Genomic DNA, 14,027 nt, shown 5'->3' with positions numbered 1-14,027 from the left:
ATCAGAGGGAACGAGTTATTTTGTTTGTTTGTTTGTCTGTCTGTCTGTTTCTTTTTCCCACACCTTTTCGGGTGATTATGGCCAAGGTGAAAACAGCAACCGGTAAAATGAATCCCGAAAATGACTCGGCACAAAACAGGTCTTTTTCAGAGTTATTGAATAAAATAAAAGTTAACGAAAAATCTTTCTAGGAGTTTTAAATCCTATTTCCAAATAGAAGAAATAACTCCATCATTGGCCCCAGGTCCCTGGCCATCCTCTCGCACACTGACGTGCTGGTGCTTTAGCTGGTGTCCATCATCGCATCGTCATCGTCCAGCAGGGCGTCCATCTCCTCGGCGTCCTTCTGGCCGTCCAAGTCCTCGGTGTCCTTCATCGTGCCGTCAGCGTCTAGCTGGGAGTCCAACTCCTCGGTGTCCCTCATGGAGCTGTAAGCGTCCTTCTGGGCATGCAACTTTTTGGTGTCCCTCATCGCATTGTAAGCGCCCAGGTGGGCGTTCATCCTTTTGGTGTCCCTCATCGAGTTGTAAGCGCCCTTTTGGGCGTCTAACTGCTGGGTGCCCCTCATCGCGCTGTAAGTGTCCTGTTTGGCGTCCAATTGCTTGGGGCCCCTCATCGAGTTGTAAGCGTCCAGCTGGGTGTCCAACTCCTCCGCCGAGATCTGTCGCTTTGAATGGCGGCCCGTGCGCCTGCCTGGACGCCGGTTGCCTCCGTGGGCGGGGCCCTGAGTGCCGCCGCCGCCAAAGCCTCCAGATCCTCCGTTTGTAGTCACCCAGCCTCTGTTGACACTCGGTACCGGCCTAGGCTGCGTGTCTATCTGCGAGGTGAGGATCTGGATGTGGAGGGGACGGCCATTCAAAAGGATGCCGTTGTACTGTTTGCTGGCTTCCAGGGCGTCTGCCTTGCCTCAAAGTGCACGTGGGCTGTTCCCAGGCTGCGGCCAGAGCGGTCGTAATGGACAGCGGCCTGCTTCAGAGGCCCAAACTCCGCAAACAGCTGCTGGATGTCCGCGTCGGACACTCCGAAGTCCAGGTTGGACAGCAGCAGCTTCCCCCCGGTCATCAGGCCGGCGCCCCTGCCGAAGGCCCTGCGGAAGCGGTCGTGTTGCCACTCGTGGGGAAGCTGTCTCGGCCTGCTGGAGGGCGCCGGCCGGTTCCTGCCTTGGCCGAGGGCCGCCCTGCTCCGGAACGACCCCCCGCCCCAGCTCTCAGGGGCGGCGGCCTGCGCTCTGCCACCGAGGCCTCCCTGAGAGCCAGCCCTGCCTGGGTCCGGGCCGTGGTCCCTGCCCCCGCCGTGGCCGTGGCCGTGGCCTCCCTGGGAGCCGGCCCGGCCTCGGTCTCTGCCTCGGTCCCTGCCCCTGCCCCCGCCCCCGCCGAGGCCGAGGCCCCCACCGTAGCCGTCGCGCTGGCTCCTGTCCAGCCTAATGATATCGTCCAGTGACAGGTGGATTTTGTCGGCCATGGCGGGACCCGAATCAGCCTCGGATCGAGCCTGTGCGGAGCCACGCCAGTCCTTCACTTCCTGCGTGGCGCCGGGGCTGTCCCAGATGTTGGGGTCCAGGCCCAGGGGGTTCCCAAGGGTGTGGACGAGTCGGTGAAGAAGAAATGACACCGAGACAACGTTCAGTGGATCAGCAGCCCAGCCACGCTCTAGCCAGGTGCTCTAGCGGCTTCTATGTACCGGGACCGGGACCTCTCTCCTGAAAGCGCCTCCCTTGGAGAACGAGGACGACGACCACGACCACGACAAGCCTAGGGCTAAGAAGCTCTGTAAAGAAGGCCTTGCGTTCTTTTATAGCTTCAGAGCTGGTGGGAGGAGCCAAATCAGCCGCCTGCTTGACCAATCAGCCGCCCCCAGGACCGATGTCACTGGTTGGGCCTCAAGTTGAGGGGGGAGGCTTGCATTGGCGCTGCAGGACCAGGAGAGGGCGCCACTGGCCCGCCCAAGTGATTCACGGGGCTTGGGGGAGGACTTGGGAGACTGGGCAAGTGCCCAAGGAGGCCAGCAGGGCTCTGTCTCCACGCCTTGTGGGACGGCATCACCGTTTTTCTCGGTGGATGTGGGGACAATACATACTTAGACAGGCTCTGGTGGGCCCAAGACGGGCCATTGGAAACAAAGCCACGGAAAATCTCCTCACTCGGTAGATATCTTGTGCTCCCGTGTGTGTGTGTGTTTGTGTGTGTGTGTGTGTGTGTGTCAGGGGGACGCGGGGGGGCGATAGGGTTAGAGGAGGGAGGGATAGGTGTGTGGGAGTAGGTGTGGGAGTTTGTGTGTGCGCGCAAGTATGTGCGTCTGTGCGTACATATCCGCAGTCATGCACGAACACTCCTTGCTTTGAACGGTCCGTCGCCATCCATGAACATCCTGCAGCCCCTGCTTTCTCAATGACAACGCCCCCTGCATGTCCTTCCAGCCTTGGGTCTAGCCAGAAATAGGGAAGTCTAGTCACCTGTCTGTGCTTTCCCCACAGGAGGTTGCAGGAGGGGGGCTTGCATTGACGCTTCTAGACCAGCAGAGGGCGGGACGGGATCTTTGGCCCAGGCCAAGGCCCCAGTCAACCCAATCTCTGTAATCCAGACAAAGATTATATCCGGCTCGGGCTATCTTGTGGGCCCTCCCCACCTCTCACCCCCACCCTGCTCACTCTCTGGATGGATGGATGGTCAGGCCCCCGCCCACAGACCAAGTCCGGGCCTGGCCATCTGGGCTTGCCAACGCCTGAGAAAGTTGAAAGGCCGGATCAAGAGTTTTTCATGGAGGTTTTTTTTATTTTTATTTTTTTTAAGGAGTGTTTTTTTTTTTTTTTTTTTTTTTTTTTCAATCTGGCATGACGTGGAATGTGGGGGGAGGAAGCTGACCTGAATCCAGTTCCTCAAGCTGGTTTGCCTCCTCTGTTGGTGTGTGGTGACCTCTTCACACTGCAAAACTGTTCACTATTTACTAGGAGCAATGTCAGAGTCATCCTTCAGCACTCCAGCCATGTGTTTGCTATGAGTCTTAAATCGTCGCTTTTTGTGTAGTGGGCAGGCTTTTTCCTTCTCTGGATAGGGGCCACTTTCTTTGGTCTGGATTCCTGCATGGAAGAAGTACCCTGTCGCTTCAGATATTCTTCTGAATATCTCCGCTGCCTTCTCCAGTTTTCTCTTCACCCATTGAATCCACAGTGACACTCCTCCACAGTTTCTGAAACCCTTCGTCCACAGAAAATTGACAGCTTTTATCATTGAAGAGAAGAATTTTCTTCTATTCTGGACGATTTACAAAGAATATCTGGACCCCTAAAGCCTTGACAGCTTTCTGGGAATTGGGCAGTTCTTCCTCTATGTCTTCTAGAAGAATTCCTCCTAAGCCTCGCTGGTCATGCTTATCTATGAGCAGAAGCAGAGCCTTCTTATCTTCTACTCAATGGAATACTACCGTGTATTGAAAAATAAAAAGAAGAAGAAGAAGAAGAAATTCTTGCTATTTGCAACAGCATGGGTGGAACTGGAGATCATTATGCAAAGTGAAATTAGCCAGTCAGAGAAAAATGAATACCATGTGATCTCACTCATTTGTGGAATATAGAGAACAACATGGACTGATGAGCAGGGACAGGCCCATAGACATCTGTACCACCACTCTGTGCTGGGGCCTCGGCAGCATGGCCACCACCAGGCAGTTCAGGGCTATCCCAGTATCTTTATATTTCTATCTACCTATCTACCTATCTGTCTATCAATCTATCTATCCCAAATCATGTTCATGTTCAATTTGTAACAAGGAAATTGGGGCTCCACACAACATGAGGAGCTATATTAAAGGGTCGCAGCATTAGGACGGTTGAGACCCCTGGTCTAAGGTTTATTTCTACCTCAATTTCTGGCCTCTACCCAGCCTGGCCCTGGTTTGGGCTTGGGCAGGGGGCAAACTACTGATGTGTTTCTCTCACATGGATCATGTCTCTTTCCCCCCCTCTCCCCCACTCTCTCTAAACATCAAGGGGAATATTTCCTCGGGTGAGGATTTAAAAAAAAATCGAACAAAGGTGGGTCACGAGGTCAGAAGGTCCAGTATTCAAAGTGCATGCAAGCTGCTCCCCCTGGGGTGTCCGGGCTGAATGTTTGAGAGCATCTCCAGGAAGGCCTGCGGGTATGGTGCCTCCACATGCTGGAAGGTGTTCTGGACTCTGCCTAATAGGATGAAGTATTTCATCTCCAGCCAGATGAGCCCGAAGTGGTTCTCATCGAACAGGATGAAGACTCCCCAGCCCCTGTCCTCCCCTCAGCCGCATTGGTGAATTCTGTTGGGGGTCTCTCTGGATCCACCGGATGCTGAACCTGCATGTGGCAGCTGTGGGAAAAGCTGTACAAGTCGTCCATGTACTCCACCGTGGCTGATTTCCTCTGTGTCAGGTGAATTCGAAACGAAGGCTCGAATTGCATTGGGCCGTCCACATGGGTGCTAAGGCGAGGCCGGTACATCCAACCAGTAATGCATAAGCCATCATCCACCACTACATTCAGCAGTCTTCTATAGCCATAATCTAGCTGCCACAAACCCAAAAGGTTTCTGTATGGGAACATCTTGGCGTAGACTTCTCTATAAGACATACCACTGATCGTCTCCAGTTTCTGCAAGTTTCCAGGAATGCCAAAGTCCTGGTGCCAGCGCTGTCCCCAGATGCTGTCGGTGTGCAGGATGTCCCGGAACATCTTGGCGTAGACTTCTCTATAAGACATACCACCTGATTCATCTGGATGTGGTAATTCTCTACCAAACTTCTATTTGGACAGGCATGAATGGGAAATAACCCAGACTCCTAGATGTTTAAGACTGGAAGGAACTCATCTAGGCTAACTCCCTCCCTTTATAGATAGAGAAACCAAGGCTCAGGGAGAGGAGAGGACATGATGAAACCCAGATTGCACAGCTTGTCTCTGAGGTAGGATAGAAGCCGAGTCACCTGCCTCCCATGCAAGGCCCATTCCTCCCCCCAAAGCCGCCAGGAGCCAGGCGTGCACCTGTAGGCAACCCTGCAGCACACCCTGGGGTGCCCCCATAGGGACACCGCCTATCTGGCTGCTCCCCTTGCTTCCTCCTTGCATGTCTCTGCTGTGCTTAAAGTAACACACACAGACCTCCGGAGCTCTGAGACTCCTGTGAAAACGGGCAAGCCTGCTATTATTCTGTGAAATGGGATTGTTTTCTGTCTTTTCTACTGAAGATCAATGAGCTGCTAGCCATCAAGGGATTCTTTTGTTTTTGAAGAAAACTTGGAGTAGGGTTCTGAGAGAGTAGTTGCATCACAATTAATTCCTACCAATGTTAAACCCAAGAATTAGATCCCAGAATTTTATAAAGAGTGGCAATGCTTTTGCTCTTTCTACTTCTAAACATTTTTTAAAAAATAGCATACACACTTGCATGCAATGCAAATAACCATACACTTGACACTTGGCCCTCATAGTGACTCTGGTAGGAGACAGTAGAGTAGGGGTCATTATCCCCAACTTACAGAAGAGGAGCTTGGTTCAGGGAAGCTACCTGTCTGCCTAAAGTCAAACAGGTAATAAAATGCAATGCCAAAACAATGACCTTGTCTAAGGCTTTCTTCTTTCTTACTGTGAAATTTGGCTTTAGAATTTTCTGCTCAAATTTTTCACATCAACACCAAAGAGCAACCTTTTCTGTTACATTTGAGACATTTCAGACACTTGAGTCCCTTAAAAAGGATAACAGCTTGACCCTTTGACTCAGGCAGCAGTCCCACAGCAGGCACTTCTCTCTGCTGGACACTAAATGACACAGGTGGGTTATGGGGGTGGGGGTGAACTTTGGGGGTGCAGAAATGAGATTAACCTTTATGATGCTTTCAATTCTTCATAATGCTCTGCATCCTTTCAAAAGCAATCTGAGGTAGTTCTTAGCTTTGACAATAATTCAATCAAAAGTAAGACATTCATTTGTTCATTTCAAAAAATATTTACTCACTCACTGGTGCAGAGAAAAAGACTCGAAAGGCTATATCATGAGTCTAGGTGTACTGATTATTAGCATTTTATGAATGCTAAAGTATCTTATCTTTTGTACAATGAATATATATAGCATTGGAAATAAGAAAACAAACAACAATGATCTCACTTACATGTAGAATTTATAAAGAGCTGAATTCATGAAAACATGGAGCAGAATGGTGGTTGCCAGAGATTGGGCCTGGAGGAAATGGGGCGATGCTGGTCAAGAGGTACAAACTTCTAGTTACAAGATGAGTAAGGTCTGAGGTTTTAACGTACAGCATGGTGGCCACAGTTAACAATATTAAATTGTATACCTGAAAGTTGCTAAGACAGTGTATCTTAAGTGCTCCCACTACAACAAGAAAAAAAGTAGCTATACATGTATCGACGCATCATGTGCACACATTAGACTTACACAACAGTTGCATGTCCATTACTAATATATATCTCAATAAAGTTGGCAGGTGGAGAGAGAGAAAAAAAACAAACAATTATGATTATTTGATTTTTAAAACATTTTCTTCATTCTGAAAAAGTGGGGGAAGGGGGTACCTCTACAGGGGATTGAGAGCTCTATCACTGTGAACCAAGTAAATAGAAAATGCAAACAATACTCTAAGCCTCAGACCAGAAACTTTGCTTTGCTTCTCCACCTGACTACTCTCAGCCTCCAAGGATTTAAAACAATATGCCAGGACATCAATGGTGTACAAATATTTTCAAGGAAGAATATATATCTATATATCTATATGTCTATATATCTATATATCTATATATCATCTACATATCTATATATCTATATATCATCTATACATCTATATATCTATATCTATATCTATATCTATATCTATATCTATATCAGATTCAACATATAAAATCAAATGAAAAATTGCATAAATCCTTAAATCATTTTCAAGCTCATTGGTATCAATCTGATACCCTTACCCTCACCCCCATCCCCACCCCCTGGGGGGCAATTGTCAGTCTTCCTTGCTCTCAGAGACTCTTCTATTCAAAACTTTGGGAAGCCCTAAGGCAAAGAGCACCATCTGATCCCCACCCAGGAGCCCCCTCGCCGCTTTGAAAGAGCAATAACCTCATTAATAATATCACTTTTATGTTAGCTTTTTTTTAAGTCAAATTTTTCTTCATCTACTCTATCTTCTAAAATTCTTTACAAAACAGGTGGCAGCAAACATCTTGCCAGGGAAACCCAAAAGCCACAGGAGCATCCTTGGCTCTGCTTTCCTTGCTGGTGGGGCAGGGGAGGGGAGGGGGGCAGGGGGCCAGTGGAGAGAGAACTGTCTGGCCTGGCGCCCTGGGCTCTGAGGGCTACCTCTGGGCTGCCTCACATTTCTGCAGGACAGCAGATTGCTCTGCACAAGGTGCTAATTCAGCCATTCCATAGGTATTTACTGAGTGAAACCTGGAAAAGGCCTCTTAGGGGACAGTGTGATCATTCACAAGCCAATAAGCAGGGCTAACGGATCAGATGTGGACAATTCATCTTTCATTAGACCTCAAACCACCTCTAGGATACAGCAGCTGGGCCCCTGCCGCACCCACTCAGAGCAGCTGGGCCGGATCAGGCAGGGGCTGTGGAACAGGGGTGCTGTCTGGGAGAGGCTAAGGCAGTCCCTGATCCACACCAGAATCACTGAAACCCTTGCACCTGACTTTGAGCTAACACCTCTAAATGCTTCCAATGGTGTCTGGTGTTATGCCCAGAGTTCGGGGTCCCCAAGAATCAACCACCAGGGAGCCTCCTACGATGCAAAAGCAGAGAGTCTTTATTCAAACTAGTTTGCCGCCCCACCCCCACCCCCACCCCGTCAGCCACATTTGCGGATGCAGCAGCAAGCGGCTGAGAGAGCCCCGATTCCCAGGAGAACAAAGGTTATATAGGTCATTTGGGTGGGCTTAGGTAAGTGACGTGGGTTACAGAGACTGGTCACTTTGGTCAGGGTCTTTCAGCAGGGTCTTACAGCACAGTGTTCAGGAAGTGACCAACACATTCTAAGGTTTGAGCCATCCCTCACTACGTCCTGATTGGTCAACAGCGATGAATAGGGAACAATTTATGGTATAGCCTTGTTAGGACCTTGGCTGCATTCTTTAGCTTCATTGGTCCACTCAGGCAGTGGTTGGGGGAGTTAGGACATTTCTGGCATTCCTGTGGTCACTCCCTGGGGGGAGGGTGTCAGGCTGAAGATCCAGCTCTACAAGTATGGGTATAGTCAGTTCTGCTTTGTTCTTTCACTGGCACCTACTGAGAACTCAATCATCGGTTTTTCTGGTACTATTCCAGCTTGCCCTTCTTCATGGAGCATCAAAAAAGTGGAAAGAACACAGGTGTTAGATTCAGAAAGACCAGATTTGAGTCCCAGCTATGCCACTTACTAGCCATGTGACTAAGGGATGTGATCATTCCAAGCCTCGGTTTCACATTTGTAAAATGGGGTCAAGGGCAGTATCCCATCCTCACGCGAGGCTTTGAGAGAATTAAGGACACATTTTATGCAAAGAGAAGTGTCTGGCCCATAAGTGCTCCATAACAGATAGTCAGTACTGCTACTGGTTTGCTTCACCTCTTCCTCACCCCTCTTGAAGGGTCCTGGAATCTGAATTCACATGGAAGTCACAGTAGAGCAGAAAAACTACAGGGGTGAGGGAATGAGGGGAGTGTGGGGGAGGGGGAGGGGAGATAAGGAAGGGAAGGCTGAAGAACTTCCAGCAAAGTCCCCAGTTCCTTTCAGCCACCTTCCTCTGGCTGCTCCATCCAACTGACAGCTGGGGCCACTATTCCCTAGTTAGGGAGGCTGCCAAGACAGGGACAGGAAGCTGGACAGCGGTTTGAATCCATCCAATCTTCCTGTGTTTGTCTGTCTGTCTGAACCCCACTGGGCTTCCTCTGCACGTCCCTGCCAGGCTGAGGGGGTCAGGAGGCTGACAGTATGACTCACAGCTGTTCTTATCTGGGCTTCCATCCTCACCCAGAGCCCAAAGGCCTGGAGGGAGGCCGCTGGTCACCACCCAACATTCAATGAAAATGAGGACTTTTGACTAACCAGGGGATTTATAAAGGGAAGAGGGAGAAAAGGGAAGAGGGGGTTGGCAGGTTGGGTGCAGAGAGAGGCCCACTTCCTACACGCTGGAGGAGCCGATGACTTAGCGCCGCAGCAGTTGGCTTTCCACTTTAGAGAATGACAGCTAGCACTCCTGTCATTTATAACTCACCGTGGGACAGGTCTGCGTGTAGGAAGAGAATTCCAAAAACAAATCTGCTTATTTTCCAAGTACAAATCATCAGCTGCAAATCCCCTTCCCAAAACCCCACCAGTGTGGCCAGTGGTCCTAGCACGCTACCTAAGTCACCTGAGCAATCTGGGGACGCCCCTCTGTAGCCAGGTCCCGCCAGCAGCCAGCACCAACCCGGGCTCAGGCTGCAAAATCCCCAGGAAACCCCAGCGCCCAGCGGAGCCCCCGCCGACCCAGGCACCTTGGCTTCCTGGAGCCTCCGCCCCCTGGGCAGCGGAGCTGGCCCTTAAGTAGGTGGGGAATTGACCAAGGAAGCTTGCCGGCTGCCAAAATGCAGTTCACGTGTTAGAATTCATAAGACTAAAAAGCACCATTCAACCCCAACGCCTTCATTGAACCGAGAAGGAAACAGACCCCGAGAAGGAGCGAAAGTTGCCCAAGGTAACACAGTGAGTGGGCAAAAAAGTCAGACTAGCACCCGGGAGGGCTCCGAGTGGCAGCCGGACAGGGAGCGCGACCCGCCGCCTTCAGAATCCTCTAACCCGCGGCCGAAGCCAGGTGTGTAACCCTCAACCCCGGTTACCTTCCGCCAACCCGGGGGCAGGAGCCTCCTCTTCCCTGCCGGGCGCTGGCGGCTCTGCCTGACTCGCCAGGCCAGACGGGCTTCCAGGTGTAGCCCCACAACTGTCAGCTCAGGGCTGAGTGCTGGCCCCTCTCATGGGCGCTGGCACTGGCAGGGGTGGCGGGCGGTGCTGGGGCTCCCAGGAGCAGCCACCAATGGAGCAGATCCTGCTCCCTCCGCCCTCGCCTCCCAAGGGCCCCAGCTCCCTTCCTGCCATTTGCCCACATTTTCCAGCCTCTTATCACTTTGCTGCTCCTTCTGAGCCCTCAGGGTCCTTCTGCCCAGCCTTCTCCAGGGCACATGAACCCCGTAAAAGCTTTTTTTTTTTTTTCTGCTCAGAGTGCAGCGCTGTTATGTTGTGACCACTGTGCGTTAAGGGACTTGGAGCAGGAGAGCGGGGAGCACTCCGCTCATTTGGGGTCAGCCATCCAGCAGGGACAACTGTGCTGAGTGGTGTGGAGCCTGGTGATCCCAACAAGATGCTTCACCTGCTCTGGGCACCAGTTTGCTCACGAGTAAATAGATAACAAATAACTCCCAGGTTGTTGAGAGGATTCAATGAGGTGATGCTTTACATTTCTAATAAACACCGGGATCAATGGTGAATGCAGTTGTAGGGCCTGAGCCCGCCCAAGGGGTCGGCAGTGAGGACTGGCAGGATGCTGAAAGGTGCTGGCTGGTGTGAGGCATACCTATAAATGCAATGTGATATTACAGCCAACTTGAAAAAATTACTGATGATGTGGCAGACCAGGCAAACTTCTGAAATTGGTGAACCTTAAGGCCTTCTCCCATCTTCCCAGTTGGTGCTGTCCATCCAACTAAAGGTGGTCCAGGTCAGCATTGGATTCTTCCAAAGATCTTCCTTCTCCCAGACTTACAAATGCAGCATTCCAAGTGCTGGGGGCAGGACTGCTAACGTGCTTAGGAATCCATGCACTGTGTTAACGTGGGTACTCTAGCTTTCACCCAAACTTGTGGAGTCTGCTGTGTCCCTGTGCAGGGTGAGCACTCAGCATGCAGAAGGGGATCAAGCTGCTTGTCTTGCCTTTGGTGAGACAAACTTGCAAATAATTTCTACTTAGGGTAATGAGTACTTTGAAACTACAAAGTGTTTAATAGTCACACTGGACGAATAGGACAAGAAAAGCTTAATTAAGATGTGGCCAAGGTAAGTCTTGAGGGGGGGGGGCTATAACTTAGGTGGGATGGAAGCAGGAGAGAGCAGTGGGTGCAGGCAGGCAGGGAAGGCATGGAGAGATGCCTGTCATATATAGTGGCTGTGTGACAGGCAGGCAGAGATGAAGCTAAGGTGATCCATACAGATGGGGTGGCGTGCCTGCGGGAAGCAGCTGTATCCTGTTGGTGATGGCTGCTGGTGAGAGATTTTAAGCAGAGGGGTAGCATGGCCTCATTTGCTTTGGTATCTCACTTCCAGTGTTGATAGCACCTTCCTTTGTTATCTCCTGTGCTATACCAGCACGGCCAAGGGTGATCCCGAGTGGGGGTGGTGGTGGTGAAAGAATTGAGAAAAGACAGATAAGAGAATGATAGCTGGGTCTCAGTGGGACGCTGCCTCCCTGGTGAGGAGACAACGACCATGCCCACAAGCCCGGTCTTTATTTTATAGCAGATACCACGAGGTAAAGTAGGGGCATGATCAAGCTGTTTACAGCATTCTCCTGAGTTTCAACCATACTCAACTATATGCACATGAACTCTAGCACAAGGCACATGGGGCCACGTGTTCGCACTATAGGTTCAATCTGACAACCACAGTTGTTGGCTATGATTGTGCTGGGAGGGCCCTGCCCTCCAGCTGGGACTTGCACGTGGCAATGAGAGGACCCTGTCCTTTCATTAGTCTGAGGCTTGAACATGGCCAAAACACTGTAGCCGCGCCCCACATATTCCCCCTTTACTTTTGTTTTTAAACACGCCCATTTACACTATCCAAAAAACTCTAAACAAATTATTCAGCATCATCAAAACATCAAAACAAACCCCTGGCTGTTAACAAAACCATAAACAGCAATGTTAACAAGAGAACAAAATTCTGGCTACTAACAAAGCAATCCCAATGAAAATCAAACTACAAACATGTTAACGTTTTCAGGATATCTTACTCAAAGTCCTTAGATTTAGCTCCACAAGATTTTACAGAAAACTGACAGTTCAACAATGCTAGCATAGCTTCCACTTGCTTTTCTAACATCTGCTTGGCCTCAGTTGTCATCTTGTTCAGCTGACTCCATGCTGATATCTCTGTCACTAGCGTAGTAAGATGACGCCGATGCAAAGATGTCCTTGATGCAAAACCAGTCCCCTGGTCAGGCTGTTTGGACGGTTGACCTCGACACTGAGTCTGCACCAGTACCAGTCAAATCATCCCTGTCCACACAGGTGGAAGTCTGGTCCCTTCTCAGCCTCTTTCTTTATCCGCAGCTGCATGGAAAGGAGCAACCCTCAGTCCTGCAGAGCTGGAGACTTCCCACTCTGAGTCTGGCATCTCACACAGACTCAAAGTCCCAGGGATCTATCAGTTCACACATGCAAAGATAACCAAAGCCTAGAAACAATGCAGCTGCTGCAAGAGCTTGCAATCTAAGTCTAAAACAAAATTACTTCCTTAAACAGCATCAACCACAGCCATCTTCTGCTTTACAGTAGCTTAAACAAAACCTAGGAGATTGCCACTTTATTTTGTATTTCCTAATTATTTTCTTACCGCTTATTTTCTACAACTTATTTCTCTATTTCTACTTTCTTTCTATTGTTACTTTATTTCTACCACATTTTTTTTTTTTTACTTATTTCTCTATCTCTAACTATGAGCTACAGTGGGCCTTGACTTACCAGTGTCCCGACTAAGGAGTTTTTTGAGATACCAGATGTCTCTCGCAGGTTTTTTTGCTTTGAGTTGACAGAGTAATTTGAGTTAATGCGCTCCTTAACGAGCATGGTCTCCGAAAGAAATAAACTTGTAAGTCAAGGCCCCACTTATAGGTCGGCTTGGCTGCCCCTGCCTAAACCTTCCTGGGTTGCAACCCTCCGCTGGCTTCTATATTCCTACAACTTATTTCCTACTCTCTATTTCTATGGCTTATTTTCAACTGCTTACTTTTCTGTTGATCTCATCATTTCTACAGCTTATTTTTTAAACCAATAGGTATAGCAAAACCAAACTTAGTCCTCGGTTTTGGCTGCACAAGATTTTATAGAAAACTGGCAGCTAACCAATGCTAACGTAGCCATAAACATGACTGAAGGAGTAGCTTCCACTCCTTGTTTTTCTGATATTTGCTGGGCCTCAGTTTTAGCTTCTTCAACTGACCCCATGTTGGCACCTCAGCCCCTAGTGTAGCCTTTGTTTTCTTTTTCTTCCTCTTTGCTGTCATCGGGGCAACTCTCAGTCCCTTGAACGGAGGAACAAGGAGCTTCTCTGAGTCCATTGTGGTGTCGCATGTACCGTTCTGGCAAACAAATTGGCTGCACTGCTCCTTCTGGAAAGACACAAACACAACCTCTTCCCCACATCATTACTGGATCTGGTCCGAACCATCGTCCAGTTTGTAAGTCTTTCCACCGGGCTAACCCAGAGGAGGCTATTGTGCTGGAGGCCTGATTCCTTTCAGCTGCTGGACGACCCTCTGCATCACAATTCAAAAAGTTTAAGACATATATAGCATGACTGAGTTTATTTTGAGGTGACACGTAAGATCCATCCCCCCCCCTTTATTTTTAGTAATTGCATTTTGAAAGTAGGATTGGCTCTTTCCACTACTGCTTGCCCTTGAGGGTCATAAGTAATACCAGTTTTATGACAAATTTGATACTGTTGACAAAACTGCTGAAAAGTGGAACTATTGTATGCGGGTCCATTGTCTGTTTTCAGCTCTAAGGGAGAACCTAGCACGCAAAGGTGGCTAAGCAATGATTGATTACATGCTTGGCGCTTTCTCCTGTTTGGGGAGTCGCAAAAATAAAGAGAGATCAGGTACCTATGGTAACATGTGCCTATCTCTGCGTACCAAATTCTGGAGGATGGGTGACATCCATTTGCCAGATTTGATTAGGTTAAGACTCCTAGGATTAACCCCTAATGATTGTACAGGGCAATGAATTATACACTGATCACACTACTT

At 49.4% G+C, this 14,027-nt stretch overlaps 2 pseudogenes; both read right to left on the bottom strand.

The window, feature by feature from the left end:
• Positions 1-283: 283 nt before the first annotated feature.
• On the bottom strand, positions 284-1,461 carry LOC139001070 (THO complex subunit 4 pseudogene; annotated as a pseudogene).
• A 1,475-nt stretch (positions 1,462-2,936) lies between these two features.
• LOC139001069 (F-box only protein 31-like) lies at positions 2,937-4,697 on the bottom strand (annotated as a pseudogene).
• Positions 4,698-14,027: the final 9,330 nt, after the last annotated feature.

The sequence above is a fragment of the Myotis yumanensis genome, unplaced genomic scaffold (genome assembly GCF_028538775.1).
Source record: "Myotis yumanensis isolate MYYU_CA2020_CCGP unplaced genomic scaffold, mMyoYum1.0.hap1 SCAF_82, whole genome shotgun sequence".
In the NCBI taxonomy this organism is placed as follows: Eukaryota; Metazoa; Chordata; class Mammalia; order Chiroptera; family Vespertilionidae; genus Myotis; species Myotis yumanensis.
Note: the sequence above shows the minus strand (reverse complement) of the source record. Positions and strands in the feature narration are given on the sequence as shown.